Raw genomic sequence first — 8399 nt, 5'->3', positions numbered from 1 at the left:
GATCTTTCATTCCAGTTTAGTGCAAATATGTTGATATTAGTATTTTTCATGCTTGGGATTGATGGAGATGAGTTTGGATCAAATTTTGGGTGAAAAATAACATGTACAGAGTTTCTGCAGTCAATCGGCCGACTGATCAGTCGACCGACGGGCAAATTTTCAGCCATCAGTCGACTGACCAGTCGACTGACGGGCTGATTTTGTTTTCTCAGCTTCTCAGTCGACTGATCAGTCGACTGGCGAGCTGAGGCTGTGCTGCCTGAGCCTCATCAGTCGACATATGAGTCGACTGACGTCATCAGTCGACACATCAGTCGACTGATGAGCTGTTTTACAGATTTTTGATCTGTTTGAGCTGTCTTTCGGGGTCGCCTCGATTATCTGACACTACATTGCAATAATAGTGACTTGTCTATACATGTGAGTTGACACTTTTAACACAAGTTTAGACCCGTACATCAAGACGCGTTCGAGTTTAGGATATGTATATCTTTCCACATATACCTTTGACAATTGCACCTCTTTACTTATAGTCCATGTGTTGGGCATATCTTACTGTTGATCCATGTGTTGGATACTTATCATTTCGGTCCATGTGTTGGACACGTATTTTATAGAAGTCCTCGTGTTGGACTGTGATTTATAGAAGTCCTCGTGTTGGACTGTGATTTATAGAAGTCCTCGTGTTGGACTGTGATTTATAGAAGTCCTTGAGATTGGACTGTGAGTTATGAAAGTCCTCGTGTTGGACTGTGATTTATAGAAGTCCTCATGTTGGTCCTCGTGTTGGACATTTGCCACTTAATCTATGAGTTTGGAAAACTACGACATAAATAGTTCCTGATTTGGACATAGTTCTTAACCCTGCATATGACTTCTTCATAGAAGTTCACGACATGATGTTGACATGACACTTATGTAAGTAATAACATGGTATTCATGTTAGCTATGGTATGGCACTGTATACTGTTCTGAGATTTGCTGTATTTCTTTTATTATTGTTTCTGTACTAGAACCTCGGGTTTGGTGTTTAGAGATTTACAATTTGAGATACAAGGTATATACATGAGGGTTTCCTTGTTTGGATTATTTCGCTCGACGTACCTATGCTCGTGTTGTAAATTTCTAAATACTTAAACTCTCTTTAGTAGGATCAATGATTTTAGATCTATTATACATATTATCTGTATTTTCTTATACAACGAGCCCTGTTCCCTTGGGGTTGGTTGTGATGTTACTCGCTAGCGCTTTGACGCTCGTTGTCCCTCCCCCTTTCAGGTCATGAGCTAGGAGCACGGAGAGCCGCAGGTTGATAGCGAACCACATTAGTGTTCAGCTTTACTTTCTAGCTATGTACTATTTTTTTTCTTTGGGCTCCACTGTAGTGAGGTTAGACATTTGAGAGTCTTGTTCTAGAAGTTGTAAAGGCTGTATGCCTTATTTCTTATCGTTAGACAGTTGTATTTGAGACTTGTTGAGTATTTCAGTTTATCTACTCAGATCTGGATTATGTATTTCTGTATTGTTGGATGATGAGATATTTATGTGACTATTATCATTTCATCAGTCTTCCTTGTATTATCTTTTACCTGTTTTGTACCTACACCAGTTGTTGATTCTACTAGATGGATGTTAATTGTGATGGTGAAACATGTTATTGCACGGTGTGGTGCATAGCAGGTTTGACATTCTTGGTTTCACCTTGGACTGCAGCCTTGTGTGAACCCAGGGGCGTCACAGTTAATTAGGCCCAAGAAAGCACATTAAAAACTCATTAAATCATTTAAAAATAGGGGAGAGGAATTAGCAGAGATGAAACTCGCCTGAGACTTGATTTAAAACGTGGAAGATGAAGTTCCAAAGCAGATCTCCAAATCGCAACTCAAATAACTCGAAATCCCGCTCCAAAAGTCTTTACTCTTTCTCAAAAATTAAAAAAAAAGGTTTGCAGGGGAGTTTGGTGGCCGCTAGGGTTTTAAGAATACTGAAAACTCGTGAATATATGGTATATATAGCAGAGAAAACAAATATGGGCTGTAAATACCTAAAACCAAGTCAAAACAGGATAAACAATGTTCAGGTTTCGCGGTCGACCGTGACGGTCGACCGGATGACCGCCGTCCGGTCGATCGGGCTGGAAATTTTTAGTTTCTCAAGATTTTGCATTTGTGCTTGTTCGCCTCGTTCTATTCTCATGTATGAACTTGTTTATACTCAAAATACTTGTTAATATACTCATACACTATTTAATGATATTTATCTCAATAAATATTCACTTATAATAATTAACCACATATTAATTCAATTTATCAATCGTTAACTCAAATTTTCCAGGGTTTTACATATTAGAAATTATTTTCAAAGATTATATGATGAGTATGCAGCTAGATATAGTTTAACTACACATCAATCTACAGCTTCTGCTTCTACGAGTTCAAATTGGGGCAAAAGTGTGAGTTTTTATAGGGAATCAATGGTAGCTAAGCTAACTGGTGGATCTAGACTTGGATCATCAACGGAAGTTTCTGAAATTGATCAATATTTAACTGCATATTTAGTTAAATATCAAAATAATAGTTTAGATATTTTGTAATGGTGGAATGTATATGGAACAGTTTCATATCTTATACTTTCCATCATGGCTCATGACTTACTAACAGTACATGTTTCCCTTCAGCACGGCAGGACGTTTGATCGACGACTACATGACATTGTTAGATCCGTATACCGTACAGGCGGTAATGTGCCTACAAAATTGGTGGATGTACGAGAAGAGAACGCAAGGCATCGATCGACTGACTGGTATTAAAGATAAATTTGAAGAGTTGAGACTATCAGATAGATATAAAGAGTAGACATTATTTATCCATTTGTAATTTTTATTTTTTAGCTAAAAATTTGTGATAAATTGTTTTAGAAACAGTTGCAAATAATAGTGACATAGATGAGTAGGTGCCAACCTAGTTGGGATGTATTCATCTATTATGATGTGACGAATTCAAAAAATTTATAATTGTAGATGATTAACTAATTATTAATAAAAAAGTTATTTTTATCATTCTAATATTTATAATTTTTTGTATTTGTAAATTATGTAATTACAAGTGATTAATAATATGATTGTTTTTATTAAAATTTTGTTTAATTTTTGGCTATGTATTCTTGAAAATTTAAAGAAAAAAACCGGTCTGGCTCGGTGCCCGGCCCGCTCAGGCCCGGGCTCGGGTCGGGCTAATTGGGTCCGGGCCCCGGTTTTGCCTGGCCCGGGCTTGGTTTTTCGGGCCATGTCGGCCCGGGCTGGCCTGTTTGGACAGCTCTAGGGAAACCTAGATATTGTAAAAAAAAATATAGTTCATGTGATACAAAAGAGTTCATTAATATGTTCATTATATCTGAAAAGCTAAGATTAGATATCTTGATTGTCAAAATTAACCCTATACCCATAATCTAAAAGACTAAAACCATTATAACAATATGACTAATATGTATTCGGATATTTCGGATACGGTACCAGATATTTCACTACAAAACCATATCCGTAGCCATATCTTATCAGTTATAGATTTGAGTAATCATATTTATATCTTAACGAATATGCTTACGTATATTTTTCGGATACGGATACAGTTTGCCACCACTAAATGATATTTTTAAAAAAATATCATATATGAAGTGATGACTTATTTGGACAAATTTTCAAAATAGACTTCTTTGCCAAAAAAATCCCAAAAACCAACATGTTTCAAACTTAATTTCAAAAACCAACCCAGTTGGGCTGAAACTGGGTCGGTTTAAAAAAAAAGTTTCCAAACTTCATTGGAGTTGAAGTCCCGTGAAGTTTTGTTACGTAAAAAACTTCACGAGACTTCAACTCCAGTGAAGTTTGAGAACTTTTTTTCAAAAAACCGACCCAGTTTCAGTCAACTGGGTCTGTTTTTGAAATTAAGTTTGAAACGAGTCTTTTTTTAAGATTAAGATTCAAAACATATTGGTTTTAAAATTTTGTCCTGAATTATTTAGTAAAATTAGCTATCAAATCATAAGCTAACATGAGACGTAACTAATTCATCACACATCAAAATCTGTGGATCTTACCACCTTCATATCATCACCTTCATATCATCAAAACCCTTTTAAAAGACATCTATCTAACATGAGCAATACATCACCAAGAAGCTGCAACACACTTATATACATGGATATTTAATAGATATATACGTCATCTCATTCAGCATACTGAAATGTGAGAAAAAAATATTACCGGTATTTTTTTAAAAATAAACTGATGTAAAATAAGAAAGGAAGGTTATAAAAAAAGAACCCTTCATTTTGATTTGTCATCTTGAAGGGAAGGGGCATGTGAACATGCCTAAGACATTGTCAATATTTCCCCATATTATTTATACATAAATTGAACTAAGAACTAATTATCATGGATAATGTTTGTTAACATAAACTTCGGTACCGTGCACTGATTAGTATTTGAAGTAAGAGAAATATAAGGATCAAAGATAGATTTTGATCACTTTCATTCAATTACTTAGGAATTCCTATTAAAATTACAACATTCTTCCATTTCCATTGCCCATTTTTTTATTAATTGAATCAATAGAAGCCTGTTTATTTGAGACTCCTTTTAGAGATGGTTAGCCAATCTTGTTTTTCATCGTCCTTATTCTTCCTCTTTACTATGTGTCATTCATCTATCTCCGTTACCACTTAACATGTTTTCGTTTGGAAATGGATTCTCAAAGCTAGTGTAAATTACACTAAACCCCCCATGAACTCTCAGTGTTTTGTAGTAAACCCACATGAATTTTCAAAATCATACTAAAACCCAAATAACTTTTTGCAGAAAAACAACAAAAACTTTTAGGTAAATTACACTAAACCCTCATGAACTTTCAATATGCCTTTCTATGTTGTTGTTTTTTGTTTTAAGGGTTATCTGCAAAAACTCAGAAAAGTTCATCGAGGCTTTGTTATTCCAAACAATTCATGGGGTTTTAGTGTGATTTTGAAAATTCATAGGGGTTTGCTACAAAACATTAAAAGTTCATGGGGACTCAGTGTAATTTACCCTAGATTTTTTCCAAGGTTGTGGATGAATCATTGGAGACTGTGATTATGCATCATATTTCTCCAAACTATTTCTGAGTGCCAAAAATTGAAATGACCAAATGAACCCCTAATCCCATTTCAAACATACTTATACTCATCTTCTTTGGAGCATACGTTTTAGATGGTTGTCGCTTGTCGCCGTCATATTTACCTTCGAACCTCCAACATTTTTTTCAAATTCTTAGAGTTCGCATAATCACCAAATGAACGAACACTAGAAACTTCAAGCATAAGTCGCAAAGGGTCTTCATTATTAAGTTTACTTATCACATTTATAATAACAAACTGGGTTTTTTACATATATACCAATCAAATCTTTTATATTTGCAATTTTGCTCTCTAAATCTCGGTATTTGCAAAACTACCATCCAAGTCTCTCACATCGGGTTTTTCTGCCCCTCCAACCTAGCAATATTGGTTTCTAAATATGGCAATTTTATAAATTATAACTAATTCTAGGTAGGTTTATAATATTTTCTGTTTAAAAACTAAATCACTAATGAGAGGGGTCAAAAAACTAACGAGAGAATAATTTTTCAAATACCAGATTTAAGGAGAAAATTTATAAATATGAAAGACATGATGGGTATATATGCAAAAACCCCCAACAATTTAGCATTATACTATTAGGATTTTTGCACATATACCCCTTGTATTATTTATATTTGAAAAATTCCTTCAATCTTGGTATTTATCAAATTATCCCTCAATTCTCTCACATTAATTTTTCCAACCCCTTTCACTTCACAATTTTAGATTTAAATGAAAAAAATACTGCAAACCTATAGTAAATTATTGAATTTTTTTTAATATTACTTTGTTTATTAAAAAACATTCTTAGGTTGAAAAAGCTAATATGGTAGTTCTGAAAGATAATTTTATAAATACTAATATTTAAGAGAGAGTTTTGCAAATAAGCGGCAAGGAAAATCACGACCAATTTTTGAGGGGCATCGTCTCCTAACAATTTTTATTGCAAAATATAGGCCGCAAGTACACGCCATAGCATGTCGTACATCAAAGCCACGTGTACGTAACCTGGGTATCACATACGCGTAGACTTTAGTGAGCCAGCGACCCACACGTGCATCACCAGCGTCCTTATGTTCTCATGTCAATATCTGTAGTGGATACCACATACGCCTCTTTGAACTCACTTTCCTTCACTTTTTTCACTTTTCTTCACTTTCTTTAACCCACTTTTCTTCACTTTCTCCATTTTCCTCCAATAATATTGTGACAACTCATCCCATCACATTTCATTTCTTACTTTTAAAAATAAACTAAACACAAGAAATGAGTCACATCAATCAACTCATCTAACTCACCTCACCCAACTTTCCTTCATTTTCTACCATCTTTAAAAATTACTCACATCATCCAATAATATGGTGACAACTCATTAAAATTTCCTTCCATCTCTTTCCTCCAAAAAAACAAGGAAATTGATTTTCCTAACACATCAATCAACTCATCTAACTCACCTCACCCAACTTTCCTTCATTTTCTACCATCTTTAAAAATTACTCACATCATCCAATAATATGGTGACAACTCATTAAAATTTCCTTCCATCTCTTTCCTCCAAAAAAACAAGGAAATTGATTTTCCTAAGTATGAGTCGCATCATCCAATAATATAATGACAACTCATTTTCTCTCATTTATTTTCTTAGTTTTAAGAATAAACCAAACACAAGAAAGAACAAAAAAAAAAAAAAAAAAGTGAAGGAAAACATCAAAAATTGCTCATTTCATCCAATAATATGGTGACAACTCATTTTCTCCCTCACTTTCTTTCCAAATTTTGACGAACCAAACATCAAAAAATAGAGAAAACATCAAAATTTATTTTCTTTCCCTCACTTTCTGCAATTTTTTGCGAAACAAACATGCCCTTAACCTGATCCTCCGGATCACCAGAAGAGAAGCGGGTCCCATGAGCTCATTTAATCGGAGGTGCGAGATCCGAGAGCATAGAAGGGAGTTAACACAAAATACATAATACGGGAAAAAATAATCATTCTATTTAAACATTTTCCCATCTTCCATGTCCTGACTGAAATTTCGTAGCTACCAGATGATGCTTCCACTGTTCTGCCGACACAAGATTACAAACCAAACATGCTTGAAATATTGGGCCTTCGGCTTTTTCTTTGTCAAGACAAGTTTCATTATTTTTGTAGCATATTATTAGTCACGAGCTAACAATGTACTTTTGTTAGATAAAAATCAAAATAAGATTATAGCATGCAAAAATTCGAAATAAAAGAAATAAGAAAGTCTGGTCTGATTGGGAGCAGTAGTGTAAACAATGCACTAGAAAATTAAGGGTTCGTCTATCGTCCTGGCGCAGATGATCCTCTCTCCCTTAGAGGTAAAAACCCCCCGGAATCAACCGGCCTCTGAACTCGGGAGAGAGTGCAGAGCTTCTGCTCAGGCGAAGAAGGTTGCCCAGAAAGAAGATTGAACAATAGCCGAGATTTTGACAGAAAGAGAGAGAGAAGTTCTCGTTTTTAAGAAGAGAGAAGATGCTTGTTGCTGTGTTGTGTCGAACTCACATTAGAGGTGGTATTTATAGGGTTGAGAAACCCTTAACCGTTGCAAAATCCCGCACGTTTTTCCACAACTCGCACACCTATTACTCCAAAATCGCCCAACCTTTCCCGCAGCCATAACACACGTTTCCCATGTGTAAAATGTGCAAAAAGAAGTTAGAGAAAACAAAACTCGCGCACCCTTTACTCCAAAACCGCTCAGCCTTTCCCATGTGTAAATTTTGTAGCCCAAAACACCCATTTCTTAGGGATTCTCAAAACCCAATGAGAGTAGAAGCATTACAAACAATCTACTATTCATCTCATTAGTCCATATAGGACTATTCATTGAAGGCAAAATTACCTCTCTTTTATAATGCCAACACTTTTGTTAAAGGATTATTTAAGTCTGGCATAGGGTATAAGTATATGGATGATTGTGAAGTATGGGTACTACATGGATAATTATGAGGTTTAGGCTGCAATTACATGGGTAATCCAATGAACGAAATCTTAGGATTGCTCATAATTACTTGTATAATTTTAGTTAGTAATTTCCGACATATCTGTATATATACATAAAACTCACTGTCACCGGTATAATTACACCGTATTGTCCTATGGAGATGTAAATAGTCCTTTGTCAGATTAGTTATCAAAGGATGAAGAGTAGTACATGCATATAGTTGATACCACTAACATGGTGATCTTCGCAACTAATCCATGCCCTGAATGCTCATTT

Source organism: Asparagus officinalis, chromosome 5 (assembly GCF_001876935.1).
Source record: "Asparagus officinalis chromosome 5, Aspof.V1, whole genome shotgun sequence".
Classification (NCBI taxonomy): domain Eukaryota; kingdom Viridiplantae; phylum Streptophyta; class Magnoliopsida; order Asparagales; family Asparagaceae; genus Asparagus; species Asparagus officinalis.
This window is presented reverse-complemented; position numbering follows the sequence as displayed.